The following is a 26,576-nucleotide window of genomic DNA, read 5'->3' as shown; positions in this document are numbered from 1 at the left end:
TTTCTCATTTCGATGGGGGGGAGGCGTGCCGTTAGCACCTGCACGGATTACCTCCTCTGAGCTGGGAGAGGTGGGACAGGGGCTGGGAGCAGCAGTAGGGATGGTGGCCCAAAAGCCCTTTCCTGTGGGCTGGGAGCAGCGGGAGGGATGGTGACCAGTAAGTCCCTTCCTCTGGACCAGGAGCAGTGGGACAGCGGCTCAGAAGCCCCTACCTCTGGGCCGGGAGCAGGGGGACTCAGTACCATGGTCTGGTGGTCCAGTGTCCTCTGCATCTTTGTAGTGTGGAACAAGGTGGCTGTACAGAGGAGCAGGGTGGGGGGGGCGGTGTCCAGTGTATTGTTGCCGGGGCATGGGCTGATTTGGCGTGTTCCGCGCGACTCGGGACCTCAGAAGGGCATGCATAGACCTGCCTGTCTGCAGCGGGCTGAACACAGTAGGCCTCTTTCAGCCTCACCTGAGTATAATGAGGTGACCTGGTAGGCTCTGAGAGAGTGTCAGGAGGAGAATGGTCTCCAAAAGAACTCACTGATTAAAGTGTCGGAACATTCAGCCCCTCCAGGGTAGAAAAGAGGGACTGAAGACACAGTTCATCTCCAATGCCAATAATTTAATCAAACATGCCCATATAAAGAACCCTCCATATAGAAGCCTAAAAGATGGTGCTCCAGGCAGGCATAATGGTGCACACCTATAGTACCACCTCTTGGGAGGCTGAGGCAGGAGGACCACCATGAGTTTGAGACCATCCTGGGCTACATAATGAGTTCAAAGCCAGCCTGAACTACATAGTGAGACTCTTTCTGAAACAACAACAACAAAGATGGGGCTCCAGAGCTTCTGGGTTGGGGGCCACGTTGAGGTGCTGAGAAGTTGATGTGTGGAAAAGGTATAGAAGCTCCACACACCAAAACCCTTACCTTGTCCTAGGAAGCTCTTCCATTTGGCTCCTCCTGAGTTGTACCCTTTATAAGCTGAAAGCAGTAGGTAAAAAAATTTTCTGAGATCTGTGAGTCATTCTAGCAAATTATTAAATCCCAGGAAGGGAATCATGGGAAATCTCAATTTATAGTCTGTCAGTCAGAAGTAGGGGAGACTCAGAACTTAAAATTGGCATCTGAAGTCTCACAGGACTCAACTTGTGTAGTTGGCATTAATCCCAAGCAGTTAAGGTCAGATCTGAATAGAATTATGGGACAACAGTTGGTGTCTAGAGAATTGGAGAACTGATGAATGTGAGGAAAACAAACTCATGCATTTTGTGTCAGAATATGGGAGTCAAAACAGTTCTCAGTGTGTTAATCCCACAGCGGCCTTCAAAGACATTTGCCATAATCATCAAAAGCTGAATTGTTCCGTGTTATTTAAAATGCATGTGTATAAGTGCACACACACACTAATCCAGCAAGGAAAGTATGCATTAAGCTTTTATCAAGACCATCTTATAATTTGTTTCATATCCTTATCCTTTCTTTTGGAGCATTATTTAATTTAAAAAAATTCAATTCAGATGCCCTGACATTTCTGTGGAAGAATTTGAAAAATACCATAGCAATATTTTAAATTGCAATAGAGAAATAAGATATTTGAGTTAAAAGAACAAATATATTAGTTCTACTCTTCCTTCTGGCCAGCCTGTTGATCTTGAATGCCAAGATTATAAGCTTCCTGCTGATGGCTCTTAGGACTAATTGTCTGCAGGATTCTTCCCTGAATGAGAAAAGCGGGGGTGTAAGAATTTATGTGCTGACCTAGGATCCTGAAATACTAGTGTATCTACTGAAATTAGTCATCATTTTATGCATTTGTAAATTGAACATGGAAGTATGTGGATCAAAGTTCTGTTTTCTGGGGTTTTTTATTAAAACTTATAGACATACTCAGGAGTGGTGACACATGATTGTAATCCTAGGACTGAGGGAGGCTGAGGCAGGAGGATTATAAATTGGAGTCCTGCCTGGGAAATTCAGCAAGATTTTGTAAATAAATAAATAAATAGATAGACAGACAGATAGATAGATAGATAGATAGATAGATAGATAGATAGATAGATGAATGAATGAATGGCTAGAGATTATCTCGGTGCTAAAGGGCCCTGATTCAGTCACCAGTACCAGAGTAAAAACACACAACTTACAGATCTAATGTTTGTATTAAAAGTTGATTATGAGCTGGGGATATAGTTCAATGGTAGAACACTTGCCTCGTATGCACAAGGCCCTGGATTCCACCCCCAGACACTGAAAAAAGAAATTGTAAAATTTGAATCAACAACTATTTCTTCTCCTGCTAATTAAAACTATAATGAATAGTCAACTCTCTTGTCATAGTCCATATTTGCTTAGCATCCATAAAGTTTCAGTTACTACAAAGCATGTAATGTGAAAGAGTCCTCTTTTTGCTGTGCACGTACTGTAAGAGAGTGTGTGTGGATGTTAGCGTGTGAGGCTGTGTGGGTGTATGAATGTATGTGTGGTGTGTGTGAGTGTGGACCTAGGTGTATGTATAAATGTGTGCTTATGGGGTGTGAGGGCATGGGTGTTGGTGTATGAGAGAATGTGTGTGTGTGTGTGTGTGTGTGTGCATGCATGTGCATGTGGGTGCACTCTGTTAAGATATCTGGACATTAAATAATTTGAAAAATTACCAGTAGCAGTGGTTGCTTAGTAAGTCTTTCCCAGAGGCACCAAGCCACAGTGACGTCAGACCATGCTGGCAGAAAGGAACTGCATGCCTACATGCCAAAAACTGCCTGCAAGCATGGGTAGCCTTTGCTTCCAGAGGCACACTCAGTAGCATAGACCACCCCTGACTTGTCCTTTTGTAAGGCCTGGAAAGTCAGCATGCCACCACCAAAGCTATGGGTCCCAGGTGGAGCAAAATTCAGACAGACAACCCAGACTGGGGCTCAGATTGTCCAAAGCCCTGCAATAACAGGTACCTCCAGTAATTTTCCACATGCTAAGAATACACCTTTATACACCCATACATTTATGCAATGTGGCTTGTACACTTACAACTATGATTTCACTAGCAGACTTATCTTGTGTGACCCAACTCACGACAGATGTCACAATTATAACCAGAATGTCTTTGTTATAAAATTGCCTAACTAGCCAAGGTCTGAAGGAAGCATAAGTCAATTCTATCAAAAAAAGAACACCTCGTGTGCTCCACAGATTGTTTTCATACAGTAGGGTGGGTCATTCAGGAATTGTAATGGGCCAGTTTCCCTAGAAGACTCTGAAATGTTTCAGATGAAGAATTACAAAACATGAGATTCTTCACAGCTTCCCCTGAATAAATATCCTACAATGCATTTCCCCTTTTGTCTTTTCCTAGTAAGACTGAAGTTTAGAAACTTTTTTCATTTTTTCCAGTATTTGTCATTTTCCCTGTTTTGTTCTTCTCAGAATCAAATTACTTCAAAGAAGAGCACAACTGTTTAACTCAATTTTGGTGGCAAATTACCCTGTGAGTCATAGAAATTCAAAACCATTTGAAATGATATCATTATGCTTCCAAGATATTTATCCTTAAAACATATATATATATATATATATATATATATATATATATCCTACAAAATATATCTGACAACTATTTCTGCCTTTAGAAATGTGAGTCATTTGATTAATATGGTGAGCTTTGCAGGAATGAGTATGGAAGTCTGGTTATTAATTTCATATATCCCAAAGTGAATTCATTTAAATGATTTACTAACCACCACAATTAGCATAAAATGAGTTCCCACAAAAATGGGTAGAATTACATGGGAAATAGCTATACTCCATAAACTAAATAAATTATCTCTAGTTTACATACATCCCCAAGAAAATTACAACAAAAAGTTGCAAAGAAAATAATGTATCTTGTCCTTCTTCTAACATGTGATTTTGATTTTCACATTTTATCTAAGGGAGATAATAAGAAATCTTTTGAAAATTATAATAGGTTTTCATGCAAGGATATCTAATAATTCATTTTATTAAGAATATGTAGTTTCTCATATAACTTTCTAAATATGATCTTCAATATTTATGAATAAAATTTTCCATGGTGAAAGATAATCTTTTACCTAAATATTTTTAGTTTTTCTAATGTTCTAAATAGGAAGATGAAATTTGATTCCATTATTTTTTAAGTGTAAAGAATTGGGAGATCTTTACGCAAATTTTTAGTTTCTTTTATTTTCTTATTTCTATGAGTTTAAAAAAGTTCAATTCTTGCTTTAACACCTTGGGGTATATGATAATATATAAACAATTGAGACATATCCAATATATAATATATATATGTATGTTTATGCATAAAGATTTTAAAATACTTTATTTCTATGAGTTTAAAAAAGTTCAATTCATGCTTTAACACCTTGGGGTGTGTGCTAATATATAAACAATTGGGACATATCCAATGTATAAAATATATATGTATGTTTATACATAAAGATTTTTAAATACTTTATACCATTATTAATTTTATTGCTTTATGGACTACTAATTAAAAATCTGTGGTTGAGTTTTTCTTCATATTTTACACTAAATAAAATGGTGTCATGTAAATGTATATATCCTTTGCAATTGATCTTAGAAAGTGCTATTTTTAAAAACCATTTTAAGTGCCAGGGATTTGGCTCAGTGTTTCTGCCTCCTGCCTCACAAGCACAAGGTCCCAAGTTCAATCCCTGGTACCAAAACAAAAATAAATAAATAAATTTTTTAAAAACTTTATTTAGGTATAATTGATATCCAAACCCATGTATTTATAATGCATATATTTGATGAATTTGAATGTATGGTGAAACCATCATCATGATCAGGTAACAGATCCCATCACCTAAAGAATTGTTTTAAAGTATATTAAAGGTTATGTCTAAATTTTTATAGGGAAAACTAAGTTGACAGTTTTCTCCTTTTTATCCAAAACAGAGAGATAAACATGAACATAAAGTTTTACACCAGGTTAATGAAGTACACTGTCCATGCTATTTATGTGCTATGAAATTTCATATTGCAAAAAACTGTTCTGGTGGCACAGACATTGCAAATCAATGCTATAAACATGCTTCCTATAGTTCAAATCCAATCAGAACTTAATATGAAAAAATCTGTAGATTTTACTTGTCTACAAATTTATCTAATGATTAAAATGCATTTCCTAGAGAAGCAAAGCCAACCTTATTTAAGGGTATGAATAACAAGAAACTAAAATGAAAATTAGATTTTAAGTATCCCACAGCTAAGTAATGGTTATATTTTCTTAATTTCCTTCTCAAATTATCAGATCCTCCTAAAAGTGGAATGTTCCGGTTAATATTTTGTGGTCCTATTTGAGTGGTAATCTGCTTAAACTCCTGCTAGTCAATTTCTGCCAAGCAGTAAGATTAAGAACCATTAGTTCTATAAGTCTTACAATTGTAGTGTCATTCATCAAATGAGATCATGATGGTAAGTCCATTTTAAAAACCAGTATGAAAATAAAATTGATTATTAATAAATAATGATTGAGGTGTCCTCCTGAATTTGTATATATATATGGAAGATGACCTGTTTTAGATGGTTGCAAGCTATGAATAGTCTTTATAGTTTTCAAGAGTTATTTTTTAAAGGATGAAAAGATGCTATGGAAACTGCATGTGGCTGCCTTAAAAAATATACTAACCTGCTCTTTATAGAAAAAGTTTGAGGGGCTGGGGATTTAGCTCAGTGGTGCCACCACTTGCCTTGCAAGCTCAAGGTCCTGAGTTTGAACCCTGGTACAAAAAAAAAAGTTTGCAATTCCAGAACCAGATACCACAATTACAAATAAAATTAAGATTATTTCAAAATAATTTTCTGTTCCCTTAATTATTTGTATTAATGAATATTTGAAATTTTAATTTTTAGTACCTTATTGGAGTGTACTTACATGTAATAAATTGCACATATTTGAAGTATAAGATCTGATGAGTTTTCCCATAAAGCTATCATTTCCAATCAAGATATCAACATTTCTATCACCTCCAAAAATTTCCACTTCTATCAAATCTACAAGTTGACACAATTAATCAGCCATCACACAACGATTCTTCTGCTTTCTGTCATCATACATCTGTTTGCACTTTACAGAATTTTATATAAGTGAAATCATAGTGCATATATATACTTTTTTGTCTGGTTTCTTTCACTCAGCATGATTTTGAGATTCATCTATTTGTGGCAGGCATTTGTAGTGTCTTCCATTCTATTGCAAAGTAGTATTCTACCATATGGACTTAGCAGACTGTTTAGCCATTCACTTTTTGATGGACATTTTTCTTGTATACATACATAGGAGCAAAATTTCTCAGTAATATGGTAAATGTATGCTTAATTTTACAAAGAACTGCCAAGGTGTTCTACAAAGTGTACCACTTAACATCGTGCCTTTTGCGATCTTCATGTATAATAATATCTTACAGTAATTTGCACCTTATCTTAGCTAATTAGCATTTTTATGATGACAGGTGATGAAAAGTCTCCCCTAGTCCAAACTCTACTCAAGCTCTTCTGAGGCCTCTTCCTGACTAGGCATCAAGCTTGGCCTATGGAAATTGCAGTCTCTGAGAAAAACTGATTTCATCCAGCCCCGCCCCCCCCCACACACATATAGTGAAAGACTTGAAAAACACTGGCATCATTCCTAAACGCTCAAGGTCACATGCCTAGGATGACCTAGTCTCTCTTAGACAGCTGCAATATCAACAGGAGAATTTACTATTTGTTCCAGCCAGAAGTAGATAGGATCTCAAATCACCTCTTAGAGCAGTTACTTCAGAAAGCTTACAATTTTAAATCCTTTCTGACCTTGGAGACATAAATCTAACACCCAAGACTATCTTCTCAGAGACTTGAGAGTTGTCTCTTTGGGATGCAAATATTCAGGGAAATAACTCTGGTTCTTGCTCTGAGTCCCTATGGAAAGATAAGATTCTAACTTTGATGGATACCTTGCTCTAACTTACAATCACTGACTCCTATCATAAAGCCTCAGCAAGTTTGTTTCTTCCAGATAAGCACCAATTAACAAACCCAAATGGACTGGTCACATCCTATCCCTTTCCCACTGTTTGTAAATTTTCACTTCAGTGACTGATTAAGCCCTGACTGTTTTCTCTTCCCATTCTCTGATTCTTTATGCTCTTTTTGCTATTTTTTTCCCCCCGGTACTGGAACTTGAACTTAGGACCTTGTGCTCTCGAGCCAGGCATGTTGCCACTGAGCTAAATCCCACCCCTATTCTCTCATTCTTTAAATGTCCAGTCATCTCTACACACATTTTGGGGGGTGGGTTTTTTCTTTTTAATTTCCTTTTATTTTTTATTTTTTCTTCTGTTTCTCTCTTTTTCTGTTTTGCCCTCTGTTGTTTTTTCTTCTTTTTTTTCCTTTTTCCAATTCTTTGTCTAATTCTATTAATTTCTTTTACTGCTAAATAAGATCATTTATCTCACTTTTCTCATCTTTCATTGCTTAATTTTTCAAATTTTTCTTATTTCATTTTCCCATTCCCCATCCCTCCACCTTTACTAATTTAATTTAAGCTTTATTGATCTTTAAATATTTAGTTAATTCTATGCTATTAAATTCTTATCATTGGTAATGTGGTATACTTGTTGAAATTAGTATTTATTGTATGTCAATATTTTGTTCGTCTTTGTGTCTATATTATAATTTTAAATCTCCTTTCTATGGTTAAGGGAGGTATAGTGGTAGCTTTTATTGGTCCTTATGGTATGAAAATATCCAGTTTACCTTTGAGTCTATTGTTGCTATTTTGTTGCTATTGCCAGAATGACATAGTTGTTGCTATTAACTGGTTTTTACTGTATGCCAATATCTTGTTTGTCTTTGTGTCATCAATCATACTATGGTTCATTTCCAGAAAACTGGGTGCTGGGCCAATTATGCTGCATTCTCCCCTCCAAAGTTAACGGAAGTGGTTAGAACTTGGGATAGATACAAAAGCCTATATTTAGCCATGCCCAGAATCTGTCACTGAAAAGCAGAAACTAACTAAAAAGATTGCCATACTAACAACAAAGTCTTTCCACTATAATTGAACTGAAAACCTCAGCACATGCACGTACACACACACACACACACACACATACACACACGCGCGCACGCAGAAACATGAATGGAGGTTAATCTAAGAGGGCTCCCTCCTGTGTAATGATCCACCCTGTGCCGTAGAACAGGCCTTGTTAAAATGAATTCTTGCTTTGGGAGAGAATCAAAATGACAAAGTAGTGACCACCAGCAAAACACAACCTCTCCAGGACCAAGAATCCAGACACCTGGAAAATGACAACTTGGCAAAGAGAAAAAATGTAGCTCTCTGAGAATCAAAAGAGAACTTACAGGAAAATTAGAAGTTACAGAGAAGTTGGAGAAATAGACCATAGTGCAGAGAAAAGAACAAAGCTGTCTGGAAATTTACCTCAGCTCTTGGGGAGGAGAACTTGCCTCCAAAGACACAAGGTAAGTGGCCAGGGCCAAGAGCTCCAGGGAGAAATAACAGACTGGACCAGCAGTGCTAGTCCCAAGAAAAGCCCACAGTTATCATAAACTGCAAAAGCAGCATGGAGTTTTACTCTCAAAGTGACTGTATGTCAGGCAGCCGTTGGAGAAAGAATCCAGTGCAGCACCCAATATATTTCAAAAGCATGTTTAATTGGGCACCATTTTGGGAAAGGGTTGATTATTTTGGACCAAGCCTCAGAACAACTAAAAACAACTTCACTTCAGGGTTCCCAGTGTTACCTTCCCACAGTGACTGGCCAAGAGACAGTTGTGAAAAGGGTGCAGGCTAGACATAGACCATTTGAGAAGTTTAAACAACAGACCAAGAAACATGTGGGCCTCTGCTCTCTGGTGAAAAGCCAGGCACATCTTGTGTGGTTCTCAAAAGTGGCTGGGTCTGACACATGTGTAAATACCAAATAGTTTATCTGGTGTGAAAAACTAAAAGTGTAAATAAGGATCAAAATGTATAACTGATATTTTGAAATAGGAAGAAAATGTCTAAAGGAGTAGGGGAAGTGGGAGGGGTAGGGGAAAGGAAAGAAGGGAAAAGAAAAATATGAGAAAAGGAAAAAAATGGAAACAAAGTCTTTGTAAATAGGGAAGGGTGGAGGGAGTGAAGGGAAGGTAGGAGAATGGGGAAAAAATAAGAACCAAGATACACCATGTAAAGGTACAAGATCCCAATGATGAATGTAACTGTATTGTATACCTAAAATGTACCGATAAACTTAATGGAAAAAAAAAAAAAGAAGTGGCTGGGTCTAAAAGTACTGCATTAAATACAGTAGTCTGCTTGAACTCTTGTCCTGCTGCCTACATCCAGCACAGATCAGAAGTCTGATTGCTTTCTCCATCAACCAATGTGGGCAAGGACACTTTTTAGTTTCAATGGTTGCCACAGCCTATGTTTAATAGAAGAAGGGGCCTCTGGAACATAGGAGCACCTCACAAACTCACAGGTCATAAAGCTAGATAGAGACATCCGTGGCTTGCTGAATTTCAAAACTATGGATCCTGAAAATAAACTATCCATTAAAAATACAGAGAAAAAAATTTAACTTCATTTTTTCTCTTTGTTTTCACTGCATTTTTGAGGTTTGAGGTATCCCTCCCTTTTTTTTTTCCTTTTGCATTCTCTTTTTTTTTCTTTTTTCCTTTTAATTTTTTCTTTTTTAGATTTCTCATTTTTCTTTTTTATACTTCTCATTTTTATTTTTTATTCCTTTCTTCTTTATTCTTCCTTTTCTTGTTTGCTCTTTTCTGTTACCTTTATCTAATTCTATTAATTTCCTTTTATACCTTAGGATTCTTTATCTCATTTTTCTCTCCTCCTTCTCATCTTCCATTGTTTAATTTTTCAAATTTTTCTTCTTTCATTCTCTGATTCCCTACCCTCTCCATCTTCACTAATATAACCATTAAGTTTTATTAATTTTTAGATAGTTAATTATATGTTATAACTTGTGATAGCTAACTGTTGTGTCAACTTGAGTATAAAATGCCCAACTGATTGAATTAGTATAGTTCTGGGTATGGTTGAATGGACTTACTGAAGACAGAGACATACTCTGGGTGAAAGAAACACCAACCAATTGGCTTGTAGCCTGAATGGCATAAAAACAAAATGAAGAAGGAAGTCTTGCTTTTGTTTTTTTGAGGAGCTACACTCTTTACCTTTGCCTTGGACATCCATCTCTTAGATGCCAGTGCAGACTCTTCAGCCTTCCAGCTCAGACTCTTCAGTCTTCCAGCTCAGACTCCAGCCTTCCATTACAGACCCTTTGGCCTCCTGCTACAGATGCCCACAGGACTCTATAGAGAGCTCCAGACTTTCATCTTTTGCTGGGATCCTGTGGATCTCTAGTGCACAGATAGCCTTTTTTGCATTGTTCCACAGCTAATTCTGTAGGTGGCCATTGTTAGCCTGTCACATAATTCCTTATATATTTATATATCTTATATTAAATCTGTTCCTCTAATGAACACTGATTGATAATTAACTATTGAGTAAGCATACTAAACAACCTACAGAATGAGATAAAACTTTTGCCAGCTATTCCACAGAGGACTAATATCTAGAATACATTTTTAGAAACTCAAAAAATTAGACTCCCCAAAATAAAAGACCCAGTCAAAAAATGGGCAACTGAAATGAACTCAATTCTCAGAAAAAGAAGTACAAATTGCCAATTAATACATTTAAAAAATGATAAATATCTCTGTCCATTAGAGAAATGTAAATTAAAACAACACTGAGACCTCGTCCTTCTCCAGCAAACATAGCTATCATCAAAAAATCAAATCATAACAAATGCTGGCAAGGCTATAGGGGAAAAAGAACGCTTCTACATTGTTGGTGGGAATGTAAACTACTACTACCACTATAGAAATCAGTATGGAGAGTCTTTAGAAAACTAAAAATATAAATTCTCCTTCTGTGTATCTTCCCAACAGAGTTAAAGACATCATCTTTCAGTGATACATGCATATCTATGTTTATAGTAGCGTAACTCATAATAGCTAAATCTTGGAAGCAGCCTATATATATGCATCAACAGATAAATGGATACAGAAAGTTTGATATTTATGCATAATGGAATCCTATTCTGCTATATATAAGGGTAAATCTGAGTAATTTGTAAGAAAATGGAAGCAATTAAAACTATCACATGGTTAAATATCACATGGTTTCTCTTATAAGAGAGGCCCTAAGGATAAATGAATTAAAGAGCAACATAAAAAATAGATGATAGGAAACAAGGAGATAGATCTTTTGTAAAAAGGAAGGGGATCAAGAGAAGGATAAAGGAGCATGGAGGGGAAAGGAAAGGGGAAACAAGGGAAATGAGCTATATTTTATACACTTCCCAACTCTCATGGTGAATGTGGTCATTATGTACTGGATACATTGATTAATAGAAAAAAGGACTGCCCCCAGTGCTGAGGAGGTGAGCCACATGGGTCCCAGCAGCACTCCTCCACCCACATGTTGAAATGAGAAGACACATAAAGAAGTCTCAAAACCAGACTTCCAGATCACCTAAAGCAACCCCAAAGGGAAACAAGATGGAACAGCCTGATACTCAAACACCTGGACTTCCTGAACTGGCAACAAAAGAGGATCTGAAAACAATGATATCAGAAATAATTTCTCAGATAACAGCAGAGATTCTGCCCATAGTGCAAGACATGATTACTAAATCTAGAGAGGACACAGGTAAAAAAAATAGAGGAGCTAAGAAACATGATGGAATCCCAAAATAGGAAATAACTGGAATCCATAAAACAGATGCAAACAGATTACCAGGAGAGTAAAAACTCCACTGAAAGTTTATGCAGCAGAATGAGCCAATGTGAAGACAGAATTTCAAATATAGAAGATAAGATTACAATTAGTGACCAGGAAAAGAAAAATTGCCTCAAAATTGTAAGGGACCATGAGCAATCAATCCACCAGATGCTAGATAATGCAAAGAACAATAACATAAGACTGATTAGATTCAAAGAAGAAACAGGAGAAAGTGCAGATGACATAAAAAGCCTGTTTATAGAAGTGATGGCAAAAAACTTCCCAAGCAGAGGAAAAGAACTTGACATAGAGATAAGTGAGGCATATAGGACTCCAAATAGCCTTGATCAAAAAAAATCTACACATAGGCATATAATAAAGATTCCAGAAACACAACAGAAGAACAAAATTCTACAAGCAGTTAGAGAAAAGAAACAAATCACACACAAAGGAAAGTCCATCAGAATCACAGCAGACTTCTCAACATAAACCCTCAAGGTAAGAAGAGTTTGGAGTGACATATTCCAAGCCCAAAAGGAAAACAGCCTCCAACCCACATTGATGTACCCTGGAAAACTATCTTTCAAAAATTGATGGTGAAATAAGATACTTTCATGACAAGGAGCACCTTAGGAACTTCATGAATACCAAACCAGCACTCCAAAGAATTTTACACAATATCCTAGGAAAAGACAACTAGGATCACAACCCCAGGAAGCCCAGCAGAATGAATCCATTGAACACAACAAAAAATTAAACTCAAAGGGGGAGAATCCAACAAAAAGAAAGTCATGACAATGATAAGTCAATACGTATCAGTTATAACCATCAAAGTTAATGGTCTCAACTCACCAATCAAATGAAATAGACTGGAAGAATGGGTCAAGAAGCAAGATCCAACAATATGCTGCATGCAACAAACACACTTAATTCAAAAAGAAACTCATAGACTGAAAGTTAAAGGGTGGAAAACAGCCCATGTGACTGGAACCTGAAAAAAAGCAGGAGTACCTATCCTCTTTGCAGATGAAGTGGATTTCAAATCAACACTGATTAAGAGAGACAAAGAAGGACACTACATTCTTATAAAGGGAACAATCCAAGAGGAAGAGATGACAATCATAAATATATATGCACCAAACACCAGTGCACCCAACTATATAAAGCAAATTCAAATGGACATGAAATATCAAATAAGCACTAATACAATAGTAGTGGGGGACCTCAATACCCCACTGTCACAAACAGATAGATCAACTAGACAAAAAACAAGCAATGAAATACTAGAACTCAATCAAACTCTTAAACAAATGAACTTAACAGATGTTTACAGAGTGTTCCACCCTCCAGAATCAGAATACACATTCTTTTCAGCTGCACAGGGGTCATTCTCCAAAATAGACCACATACTCGCTCATAGAACATATTTAATTAAGTGCAATTGAAGTTATCCCCTGTATATTATCAGACCATAGTGAGATGAAACTGGAGATCAAGAGCAAAAGAAACCACAAGAATTTCATAAACACATGGAAATTGAACAACACACTTCTGAATAACCAATGAGTCACAGAGGAAAATAAGAAATCAGACAATTCCTACAATTAATTGACAATGACAATACAACAATGGAATCTGTGGAGCACAATGAAATCAGTCTTACAAGGGAAATTCATAGCAGTGAATACTCATATTAGAAAAATAGAGTGAGCTCAATTAAACAGCCTGATGCTGAACCTCAAGCTTCTAAAAAAAAGAAGAGCAGGATAAACCCAAACCTCATACAAAGGAGGAAATTATAAAGATCATAGCAGAAATAAATGCAATGGAGACTAAGAGAATGATACAAAAAAATCAATGAAGCCAAGAGTTGGTTCTTTGAAAGAATAAAAAAAATCAATAAACCCTTAGCCAATCTTATCAGAAAAAGGAAAGAAAAGGCCCAAATCCATGCAATTAGGAATGAAAAGGGTGAAATTACAACAGACCCAGGAGAAATCCAGAGGATTATCAATACCTACTTCCAAAACCTATATGCCAGTAAGATGGAAAACATAGAAGGAATGAAGAGATGCCTAAATACGTATGAATTACCAAAGTTGAATGAAGAAGACCTAAAAATTCTAAACAACTCAATATCAACGAATGAAATTGAAAGTATAATTAAAAATTTACCAACTAAGAAAAACCCAGGTCCTGATGGCTTCACTGCTAAATTCTACAAGACATTTAGAGAGGAAGTACTCCCACTACTGTTTAAACTCTTCAAAGAAATTGAAAGGGAAGCAGTACTCCCGAATTAATTCCTGGAAGCAAGTATTACCTTGATCCCCAAAGCAGAGAAAGACCCAATTGAAAAAGAGAACTATAGGCCAATCTCACTAATGGACATAGATGCAAAAATCCTTAATAAGATACTGGTAAATAGAATGCAGAAGATCATCAAGAAGATCGTACACCTTGACCAAGTGGGATTCATCCCAGGGATGCAGGGATGGTTCAACATACGCAAATGAATCAATGTAATACACTCTATCAGTAGAGCCAAGGATAAAAACCATATAAATAAATAAATAAATAAATAAATAAATAAATAAATAAGAAACCATATTATCATCTCAACAGATGCAGAAAAAGCATTCGACAAAATCCAACATGCATTTATGATAAACACTCTCCAAAAAATTGGAATAGACAGTCTCTACCTCAATATGATAAAAGCCATCTTTGAAAAACCAACAGCCAATATCATACTAAATGGTCAAAAACTGAAATCCTTCACACTAAAATTAGGAACAAGACAAGGATGTCCACTATCACCATTCCTATTCAATATAGTTTTGGAAACATTAGCCATGGCAATTAGACAAAAGAAAGAAATAAAAGGAAAAAAGATAGGAAATGAAGTGAAACTGTCATTATTTGCAGATAACATGATACTCTATATAGAAGACCCCAAGAACTCCACCCAAAGTCTTCTAGACTTAATAACCAAATTCAGTCAAGTAGCTGGATACAAGGTCAACACACAAAAATCAATAGTTTTTCTCTACACAAACAACAGACTCACCAAGAGAGAAATAGGACAAACAATTCCTTTTACAATAGCACCCAAAAAACCTAGGAATCAACCTAACAAAAGAAATCAAAGACCTCATCTCTGAAAACTATAGCAGTCTGAAAAGAGAGGTTGCAGACCATATCAGAAAATGGAAAGACATCCCGTGCTCCTTGGTAGGAAGGATCAACATAGTGAAAATGGTCATACTTCCAAAACTGCTATATAGATTCAATGCAATCTCAATTGAAATCCCAGCAGCATACACCATGGACCTTGAAAAAACAATCCAAAAATTCATTTAGAACAAGAAGAGACCCAGAATAGCAAAAGCAATTCTAGGTAACAAGAACATGGCAGGGGGTATCACAATCCCCAACTTGAAACTATACTACAAAGCTACTGTGACAAAAACAGCATGGTACTGGCAAAGAAACAGACCTGAGGACCAGTGGGACAGATTAGAAGATGCAGAAACAACTCCAGACACACTCAGCCACCTCTTCTTCGATAAAGGAGCCAAACACCCTCACTGGAGGAAAGATAGCCTCTTTAATAAATGGTGCTGGAAAAATTGGGCTTCAACTTGCCAAAGATTAAAACTAGACCTATATCTTTCACCATGCACTAAACTAAAATTGAAATGGATTGAAGATCTAAATATTAAAACAGAAACACTAAATAGGCTGGAAGAGAGTTTAGGAAGAACTCTTGAAGACTTTGGTGTAGGAAAAGATTTTATGAACAAAACCTCAGTTGCCCTGGAACTCACACAAACAATCAACAACTGGGATCTCTTCTTATTGAAAAGCTTCTGCACAGTAAAAGAAACCACCAACAGTGTGAAGAGACAACCTACAATGTGGGAATAAATTTCACCAGCTGTCCCTCAGACAAAGGTCTACTATCTAGAATCTATGAAAAACTTTAAAAAATCAGACTTCCCGAATTTAAAGATCCAATCCAAAAATGGACATCTGAAATGAACAGACATTTCTCAGACAAAGAAGTAGAAATAGCAAATAAACGTATGAAAAAATGTTCAACATCACTGGTCATTCGAGAGATCCAAATGAAAACAATGGTGAGATTCCACCTCACACCAGAAAGAATGGTTGCTATCAAGAAATCAACCAATAACAGGGCCTGGGATTTAGCTCAGTGGTTCCACCGCCTGCCTCACAAGCACAAGGACCCAAGTTCAATCTCCAGTACCACAAAAAACAAAAATTTTTAAAAGCCTTTAAAAATAAATAAATAAAAGAAATCAACCAATAACAAATGCTGGTAAGGCTGTCAGGAAAGGGGAACACTGCCCCACTGCTGATGGGAGTGCAGACTGGTGCAACCACTGTGGAAATCAGTATAGAGTTACCTCAAAAACTAGGATTAGAAGTCCCATTTGACCCTGCTATTCTCCTACTGGGTATCTTCCCCAAAGAATTGAAAGTATCATACCACAGAGATATATGTGCACCACCCATGTTCATAGTAGCACAATTTGTAATAACTAAAACTTGGAAGCAGCCCAATTGCCCATCAGCTGGAGACTGGATAAAAAAATGTGGTTTTCTTATAAAATGGAGTACTACTCAGCCATAAAAAATTAAAAATTAGAGACATTTATAGCTTAATGGATGCACATTGAGGTGATACTCTTAAGTGAAATAAACAGGACAAACGTGTAAATATGGAATAGTTTCTCTAGTGTGAGAAAATGAAAGTGTAGATAAGGACTAAAAGATATAATAAATAATGTGAAAAAGGGAGAAAAAGACCAAAGGGGAAGGGGAAGTGGGAAGGGTAGCAGAAAGGAAAGAAGGGAATGGAATTAATAGGAAAAAATGAAAACAAAGTCTTTGTAAATAGGGAGAGATGGAGGGGTTGCAGGGAGGGCAGTGGGATGGGGGAAAATAAGAACCAAGAGAGAGTATGTAAAGGTGCAAATTTCCAATGATGAATGTCATTATATTGTATACCTAAAAAGTACCAATAAAATTAATTTTTTCAAAAAAGAAAACAAGTAGTCTGGGGATTTAGCTCAGTGATTTCGCTCCCTGTTGCGCAAGCACAAGGACCTGAGTTCGATCCCCTGTACCAAAAAAAAAAAAAAGAAAGAAAGAAAACAAGATACATTGCATGCATGATGGAATAAGTATGTTTGAAGTGAGGGGAAGTATTTTGAGTTTTTTGAGGAAGATTAATTGTCATAATAATTTCACTGTAATAAATTTTAAAATTTAAATGATCACTATTTTTATCATTCCTCATAGATCAACTGTTTATGGTAATTTTGTCAAATAAAAATATTACAGTGTATCTTCATCCACCTTAATCCCTGAATCTGCCACTGTTTGCCTTCTGCTTCTTCCCTAAAGTGAAAAGGATGGTGAAAGATAATGTTTTGAATCAATTTAGGATATCAAGGAAGCCACAACAGCACAAGTAAACATACTCACAAAAGAAAAGTTCTAGAACTGCTTCAGAAACTGGCAAGAATGATGGGATACATGTTTTTAAAGCAAGGGGAAGTACTTTTGGGGGATTAATGGCAATGTGTCTCTTATTGTAGTATTTTTTAAAAACTTAAACATTCACCATGTTTTTTATTATACCTTATAAAACCAACCATCACAAGTTTGTATGTCATGTGTCCTACCTAGTAAGTCTTTCTGTATCCTACATCATAAGATGTTTTTCCTGTTTTTTCTCCTAAAAATTTTATACTTTTACCTTTTAAATTTAAGTGACATGGTTTCTCTTTTATGAAAAACACAAAATATATGTATACAAATAAAGAGAAAATAGAAGAGCGATAAATAAAAACTAGGGAGAAGTTTCAGTACTCCCTTGAATTACCTATTTCATCGTTTCAAAAATATTTTAATATATATTCTAATTTGTTTCATTTATACTACTAGTTTATCTTGCTTCGGGGCCCTGTTTATCTATATTCTTTTTTTTCTTTTTTTTTTGGTACTGAGGGTCGAACTCAGGTCCTTGTGCTTGCGCAGCAGGCAGTGAAACCACTGAGCCAAATCCCTGGCCCTACCCATATTCTTATTCTTGCAATCACTACCCTGATTTCTGTAGCTTAAAAGTTCTTAAAATCAGATAATATAAATAATGTATTTTGGTACTTATTATTCCAAACTGCCTTGGCTCTTCAGACCCTCTGTATTTCTATTTAAGAGAATCAGCTTGTTAAATTCTAAGGAAAAAATGATGCTGCTAGTATTTTCAGGGGCATTCTCCTCCTTCCTACTTTCCTTACTCCTCTTCCAACATGTTAGAGAATGCATATTTCCTGGGTATATTCAAATATTTAAATAATCTGGACTCATTTAGAAAAACGCTGACTAGAGGTAACAATCACCCTCAATTAGGATATATGCTTCTAAACTTGAAGCCCTCCCTAGACTATTCCTCAGCACCTAGTAATCGATAACCCTGCTCCTATAGTTGATTCATCAATAACCAAATAACTATTTATGGAAATAGTTGGGAATATTGAGCTGCAAGATTATTGATTTGATCACTCTGAGCCTTTCTATTCTTAGTTCTAATCTATGCTCCACAAGCTTCAGAGAACTGGTTCTAAAACAAAAACCAAATTATATCACTCTCCTGCTGAAAATCCTTGAAAGACTGTCCTTTATTTTCTACTTCCCCTCCCTTCTTCCCCCCTTTTTCCCTCCCTTCCTTCCTTCTTTCTGCTGTGTAACACTCATCCTTCAAAATTTAATTGAAAAATTTCCTAACTTCCATTTTCCCTACCCTAAACATGAATAACTGTCCGTTCTATAACATCTACTGCACTGAATTATTAAAATCCACGTTCTTCATTGTCACCTCATTGGGTTTGGTCTTTGAGGAGAAATCTGTGAATGAATGCTGTAGCCCCAAGTACCTAGCAAGACTCTGGTAAATCTACACTTAATAAATGTTCGCCAAACTGAAATCAATTAATTGATAACATTAGTAGGCCAGACAAAATAATGTAGGAAAAGCTTGGGGCCAGGAGGAAAATTTTCTAGATCTATAGCATTTCCACCAAATTTTCCTACAAAACGTTCTTAGTTCACAGAGTTATAAGGAAGGAAAAGAAGAACAACTTCTGGATGACAGGGGGCTATAAGAACTACAGCTTTCAACTAACACCAGTATTATGGTTCCTAGGATATTATAAAGGTCTGTTTCCCTAGTGGCTAGAAGGATTAAGAGAGAAAGAGATCTAGAATTGTAGTTTGGATATAAGGGTGAGAGTAGAGGGTGGAAAAGAGGACTTAGAAGTAAAACAGAAGATAACTTGGAAAAGCTTAATGCTTTATAAATTCCAATCAAAGTGAAGTTATAGAATAAGCATACATACCTATAATCAATTTAACAGAATTGGCACACACTGAAGTAAATTTGCCTTTGCTCCCTTATTGATGACCTAACTCACATTTGCCTGAAGAATCACACCCAAGGAGAAACACAAGGGAGATATAAAGGGGAGGGAGGCCTTTGAGCCATGTGTAATGAAGATGCTTTGGCAGCATGGAGAGTTAATAATGAAAAAAATCTTCCTATCTGGGGACATCCACAGCACATCACATCACATAAACACCTCAAGCACATTAAGTACTGGCATTTCATAAAAGCACTAGCTTCATTACTTCAAATAATTTGAAAAGAGGTAAAGTAAGTGACTTCTGGGAAGAAATCCAAAAAGTACATTTCAATAGAGGTTCCATTTGCTCAAATCATAATCCTAGATATTGTAGAAATGGAAAATTCATCAAAGATTTACCCTTTTACTATATTTTAAAAGATTTCAGCTGCACTGATGTGGAAAATGTGGAAGGTTTTCCCATTAAACAGTGGGTGAAAGTCAGCAGAGTCATTCTGAGGGAAATGAAATTCAGTGTTAATGATAAAATAACAGAACTCTCTTCTGATATACTCTTGCCAACTGCCACCAGGTAGAAGTGAAATAAAACTGGACTAAGATACTTTGGATCCAGATTTTAGTCCGAATTCTGTGACAAATGTAAAGCAAGGTTTGGAAGGATTAAAAAAAATATGAATCCCTTCCTCACACCCCTCACTAGCTAATCCCTCCAAGACACTTTCACAGTTATCATCTTAATAAATTCAGAATAAATAATAAAATAAAATAACCTTGGATTGCAGGCTTTACACAAACAATAAAAACAAAAAACTATGAAATGTATTAGTGTCTCTATTTTACTGATTAGAAAATCAACTTGAGATAAGTGGTTTCTCAAAGCAACACAACCAGTAACAAAGGCAGGATTAGGACACAAGTCCTAATTTGCAAGTTGTGTTTTACATATTATGATATCTGTTTAAATTTCTCACTCACCCTCCCATTCAGCCATTCAAGAAGACTTATTGAACACATACTGTATTCCAGGCATTAAGCTAAGGGCTTGAGAGACAAAAATGTATGACATAATCTTTACCTCCAGGGAGCTTACAGTCTAATAAGAAGACACGAATAAATACTATATTAACTATTTTGCTATCACTGAGACAAAATACCAACACACAATTTAAAAGAGAGGTTTATTTTGGCTCACAGTATCAGTGGATTCAGTACATGGTCAGTCAGCTCTAAGACAGAAAGTTGTTCACTGAATGGTGCCCAGGAAGCAGAGAGAAGGAAAGTCCTAGGGACAAGAATGGACTCCCAAATCACACACCCAGTGACTCATTCCTTCTTACCAGTCTCCACCTCCAAACATGAGACTTTCAGGGGACATTTTAGATCAAAACAATAACAAATATAAACAGTGTATTACTAGAACTTACCTAATACTGCTATCATAGAAACAAAGTTCCCTGCCAAGATTTCTTCTAAGATCAAGTATTCCTAATGCTCCATGAATCTCATGAATAAGTCTTATTAGCTCCTGCAGATTTGAGAAAGTGACTAATGATCTATAATATTAAAAGATATTGTTTGACTTGCATGGTTTTGACTTGCACAGTTCTTTTTTTAAATTTATAGTTACTAGTTAATTTTTCCTAAAATTTAGGTTTCTCAAAAATATGGGAGATACTGGCCGACATTCCCACATGGCAATAATAGGGTAGAACTAAGCCGTAGCCATCCTTTCTAGATAAGGTACATGGTGTCCAGTTTACCAGGAATCAATCAATCTCTCCCTCTCTCTCCCTCTCCCTCTCCCTCGCTCCACTCTCCCTCCTTGTTTCAGTGACTTAAACTGCTCTATTCATTTTTATTCATTTATACTATTTACCTGGACATCAGTCAAATTTTCCTCTCCTCCAGCTTTGACCTTCCCAACTGATTACCATTATATTAATCCCTAAAAACTCAGTGATTCTACTTAGTCCCAGAGTAGAATTTTTCTGCTAGAGAATCTGAAAAATTCTGTGGTCAAATGAAGAGACACTGTTAGTTTTTGTGCCATACTCCCTAGGAGGACTATAAAACAATACTGGTTTGCAGAATATTATGCTTAAATTTTCTTACTATATCCCATAGGATTCGGATATAAGTTATTGGAGAACTGAGTAGAAATATATCAGTTAGTATCCAGTCAAAAATAGAAGCCATATTATTTATTTTATAACAGAATTTAACATAAGGAGTCTGTTAAACAGGTATGTGTGGGGTCAAAAAAGCAAACAGGAACTCCAAAGTGCCACAGAAATAGTAACAGCAGAAAGAAGCCACTGTCCATAGGTCTGGGAAAAGGTTGGTACTTTTCCAAACCAGGGGTGTGGAGGAGGAAATCTACTAAGCTGGGACTCATTGTTTTGAGGAGCAGCGCTACTGGTGCCTCTCAGGAGCACTGATAACTGCTATACCTGAGTGAAATGCTGTCTCTTAGGCACAAAAGAGAGAGCAAACAAGCAGGAGAAAGACCTTCTCACTCCAATCTCCTTCCCATGTCCATCTACTCTCTATTATATGGGCAGAATCCCAGCCTCAGTATCACAAGAGGATGAAGGTATTATTTGGAGTTGAAGATAGGAGCTAAATCATGAGCACTATGTATACACTGCCCTGTCTTAGCATGGAGTATTCCTAAAATGCCCTCCCAGCCTCTCTTCCTGTCTGCCTCCTGGTTCGCTTTTAAAATCATAGAAGGATCTAGCCACAGTGGTGTAATCCTGCAATGCCAGCTATTCACGAGGTTTAGGCAAGAAAATCACAAGTTCAGGGCCAGCCTGGCAACTTAGCAAGAGCTTGTCTCAAAATAAAATAAAATTTAAAAATCAGGCTGGGGCTATAGCTCAGTAGTAGAGTGCTTGCATAGCATTTGTGAAGCCCTGAATTCAATTCCCAATACTGCATGTATATAAACAAATAAACAGATAAAAACCATAGAGAGCTTGACAGGAGCTCATGTGCCCATAGTCCCAGTTAATTGGGAGGCTGAGGCAGGAAGATCACTTGAGCCCAGGAGTACAAGGCCAGTCTGAGAAACATAATGAGATCCTGTCACTTAAACAAACAAAACCATAGATGTCACCACCCAGAGGAATCTGCCTGATCCCACAGGAAAAATGAATTCTTCCTCTTTGGAGCTACTTCTATGTTGTATTTATCATAAATATCATAAACACTTGCTTTTATTCTTCTCTGGGATGGCCAGTGAGTTCTTAGAAGAAAGAACTCATAAAATTTTCATTTTAAGTATTTCCTATGCTTGGTAATTAGTGACATTTCAGTAACACAGGATATTGTAAAGTATCTTGTATGCCAACTTTAAAAAGTTTGGCTTTTTTCCTACACAGAAAAGGAAATCAATCTCAATCTCAATCATTATCTGTCTTGTCTGACTGTCTGTCTGTCTGTCTCTCCCCTACTCCATTAGGATGATATACTACCTTTTATTTTATTCATGTGGATTTGGGGTTTTTTGTTTTGGTTTTTTGGTCCTGGGGATCGACTCAGGACCTTGTGCATTTGAGGCAGGGGGTGGAACCACTGGGCTAAATTCCAGGCCCAATTCATTAGATTTTGGATTCTTCAATAATGTGTTCAAGGGCCAGAGATTTAGCTCAGTAGTTGCACCTCCTGCCTCTCAAGCGCAAGGTCCTGAGTTCGATCCCCAGTACCAAAAAACAAACAAATAAACAAAATAATGTGTTCAATACTTTTACATGTTTTAACAATAAATCTATTTTGTCTGTCTTTTTTGAAATCTGTTAGCTCCCCAACCTTTGTTTTTCACCCTCCTCAGTCTTATCATCAGTTGCTACCATCTTCTCTCAGAAGCCCAGGCACTGCTTCTTCCTCCCTCCCAAGAGGTTGACAAGAACCTCCCTATTTTCCTTAAGGTCACAGCCTCTTCCACAGCTGCAGTGTCCTTCTTGGCTGGGTCTACACAGAGCACTTTCCTGTATGGGCTGAAATGCACAGCAGAAGCTGTGGACAAAGCCTTGATAAACGCCCTCCTATGTGCTATACTTTTTCAAGGCCTTAGTCCTCCAGAAGTCTGCATTACCTACTGAAAAGGAAAAAGGACAGGACAGTTTTGAAAATGGAGTAAGCATTTAAAATGATCTTCTAGTTCTCAATGAACAAGGAAGAGTCAGTGGTGCACTGGGGTTAATGGCTCAGACAAATCTCCTTCTTCCAAACAAGTTCAAATGCACACTTAGAAAAAGGCACTAATATCTCCCCTCTTTTGGGGTGGGCAAAATAAAAGAGAGAAATTAGGCAAGTAAGTGGTAGAGATAATTAGCTTTCATCTCCCTAAGGGTTTATCTAAGCCAAGATAAGTCTGGAGTTTACACTTTAGCCTTGCATTAATGTATTTCATACTTAACATTCATTGTAGGGCTCCTACTTCCAAAAACCATTACAACAAAAAAATGCATCGGAATAAGGCTATTTTCACCATACCCAGCTGGCTACTTAATTTGTGACTTGTTCTCATTTATGTCCCCTTAACCTCAGAAAACAATTAGAAAGTAACTCATGAGTGCTATAACAAGTGAAACAAATCAGAAGTGTATAAAGAAAAAGCCAAAGCCAGCATCCCACCCATGCCACCCTCGAGGTAACTGGTGTTCACAGTTGATGTAGATCCTTCAACATCACAGTTCCTGGGAGCATAACTGGTGAGTCCAGCTTGGAAGGCCATTTGCCAATAGCCATAAAATGTAAATTGCACAAATTCTTTGATCCAGCAAACACATCTCAGAATTTATCTTACAGATATAAATGAACACACAGAATAGTCTCTGAACTGTTGTTTACAGTAGCAACAGTGGAACAGCCTAAAGGTCTGCTAAATTACGATGCATACCAAGTACAAAGTACTGTATAGTTCTAAATATTAGTGATGTAGACTAATAAGAAATGGAAAACCAATGTCCAGAATAGTGGGTATAGCATGTTCCTATATGTAATTTTGAAATTACATATAAAGTGGACCCTTGAGTTATGATCGTCCTGACAGATGAACAACTTGGGTTATGACCAATATTTTAGTTTTAACTTATGAACAAAGTCTTGAATGACAACCTGAATACTGGCCACTTGTGCTTCCACCAGGTCTCAGATACAGATTTAACCCTTAAGGGGCTCTGGAAGGAACATTACGACATCCTTTCCTATATGGGATTAATTGAAAAATCATGGGCCTATGTCTCTAAGGACACTGAGATCTGCCTGTACACAGGAGAGTGACTTTGAAGGCTGTGTAGAGGAGCCTGAGCCTTCAATTGATCAACCTGAGTTACAACCAGCCCTCGCAAACAAATTGAGCTCATAAGCCAAAGGTCTACTGTATATTTTTTCACTTGGATACTTGATATTAAGAGGCTATTTCTGAAAAAAAAATACATAATAAAACTTCTCATAGTGGCTGCTCTGAAGACGAAGTTGGGGGCTATAGATTTAGAATAAAAAGGGGACTTATTTAATTATATGCCCTTTGATAGCATTTAATGTTTTTATCGTAGAAATGCAGTCTTTTTTTTCAGATGCATTCTTTTTTTTTTTTTCGGTACCAGGGATCGAACTTGGGACCTTCTGTTTGCAAGGCAGGTGGCAGAACCACTGAGCTAAATCCCTGGCCCTAGTCTTTTTTTTCAATGACATAAAAAGTATGGAAAAAATTACCAATCTGATGAAAATTATACTCATCGTTTAGCTTTAAATTTCCCTGACTAAAAGTAAAATTAGATACTTTCTTCATAGCTTTTGTGGTCATTTGCATTTCCTCTTCTATTAAATGGCTATTCATATTCTTTGTATGTTATTTTTAATTGGGTTATCTTTCTTATTAACTGTAGCACTTTAAAGATAGGGAATACTACTCTTTGTTTATCATATATATTACAAATATATTTTACAGTCTGCTATTATTTTTATACTGCTAATAATGATTTTTACCATTCAGAAGTCTTGGGGTTTTTTTTTTTAATATGATGTAGATAATTGATTCCACCTTTTTATTTGGGTTAACCTCCTTGCTTAAGAAGTCTTCCCTCAATTTACTTTTTTTTGGTACCAGGGATCGAACTCTGGACCTTGCACTTGCCAGGCAGGTGCAGCCCCATTGAGCTACATCCCCAGCAAGGAGTCCTTCTTCAGACAGAAGTTATAAATATACTTTTAACATTTAGATGTTTAATCCATCCAGAATTTACTTTTTAAAGGATGTAATTCAACAGTTATCTTCCAAGTATATAGCTAGTTTCATTTTTTTCAACACCTTCGCCCAACCCAAAGAATTGAAATTCCAACTATGAACTTTCCATGTGTATTTATGAGCCTTATTTTGGTCTCTCAGCTTCATGCTCTGCATAGCACTGTATCCCAGGGAGCTGACCCAAGAGTCTACCCCACCCAGGCCCAGTTGCTTCCAGGTTTAAAACTGGTTTGGCCAATGGAAGGCACAGGCAAGAAATCACAAGTCAGGACAGAGAGGTCAGACTGTTTATTCCCTGATTCCTTCTTCACTTAGTCACCAATTTCTTCAAACTCCCACCCCCACCCCAATGGTTCCTTTAACCCTGCCTATAATTCCGCACACAGACATTCCTACAAATTTGTTTTCAAACCTCCCTTGAGTATTTCTTTTACGACCCATTGTCTTTTCTTGTGCCTATTTGATGCAATATGATTATTAAGTTTGAATATCATTTAACACATACTCAATTTAATATCTGATGGAGAAAGTATTTCAGTATTCTGCTTTTTCAGTATTTTCATGGCATGTTAACATATTAATTTTTACATAAAATAATTAAAATAATCTGGTCAACTCAAAAATTGAAATTATAATTAATTTTGTACTAAATTTGTATGTCAATATGATAGAGATTATCATTTTTATGGTGCAGCTTTCCCCTTGTTGAACATGGCAGTATTTTCAAATTCCTGTTACAAACTTTAACTCAATATGCACAAAATAGGTCAAACAAATTACTGCCCTTTCAAAATTTACCCTTATTTTTTTAATTCCCTCTCACATATCAATATCTGCAAATACCCAAGAGAAAATCTAATGACATTTTCACTTACTTTTTGTTATTCCCCACAGCCAAATAGTTGTCAATTTCTGTTAAATTTTTTTGTTTACTTTGTTTTGTTTTTTTGAGACAAGGTCTCACTTTATAGTTCAGACTAGCCTTTGTGTAACCCAGTCTGGCCTCAAATTCGTAGTGATTCTCCTGCCTCAGCAGAGTC

The 26,576-nt window shown here is 36.6% G+C and overlaps 1 protein-coding gene and 1 pseudogene across 1 annotated transcript in view; one reads left to right on the top strand and one right to left on the bottom strand.

The window, feature by feature from the left end:
* The window catches only part of LOC147823672 (uncharacterized), a 239,325-nt gene that overhangs the window by 157,439 nt on the left and 55,310 nt on the right, over positions 1-26,576 (bottom strand). The gene's annotated exons all lie outside the window — the stretch shown is intronic.
* Positions 1-26,576, top strand: part of LOC147823673 (E3 ubiquitin-protein ligase RNF130-like) — a 97,529-nt pseudogene that overhangs the window by 68,914 nt on the left and 2,039 nt on the right.

Source organism: Heterocephalus glaber, unplaced genomic scaffold, assembly GCF_053883595.1.
Source record: "Heterocephalus glaber isolate CG9 unplaced genomic scaffold, H.glaber_assembly_v1.0 deba00001571, whole genome shotgun sequence".
In the NCBI taxonomy this organism is placed as follows: domain Eukaryota; kingdom Metazoa; phylum Chordata; class Mammalia; order Rodentia; family Bathyergidae; genus Heterocephalus; species Heterocephalus glaber.
This window is presented reverse-complemented; position numbering and strand designations above follow the sequence as displayed.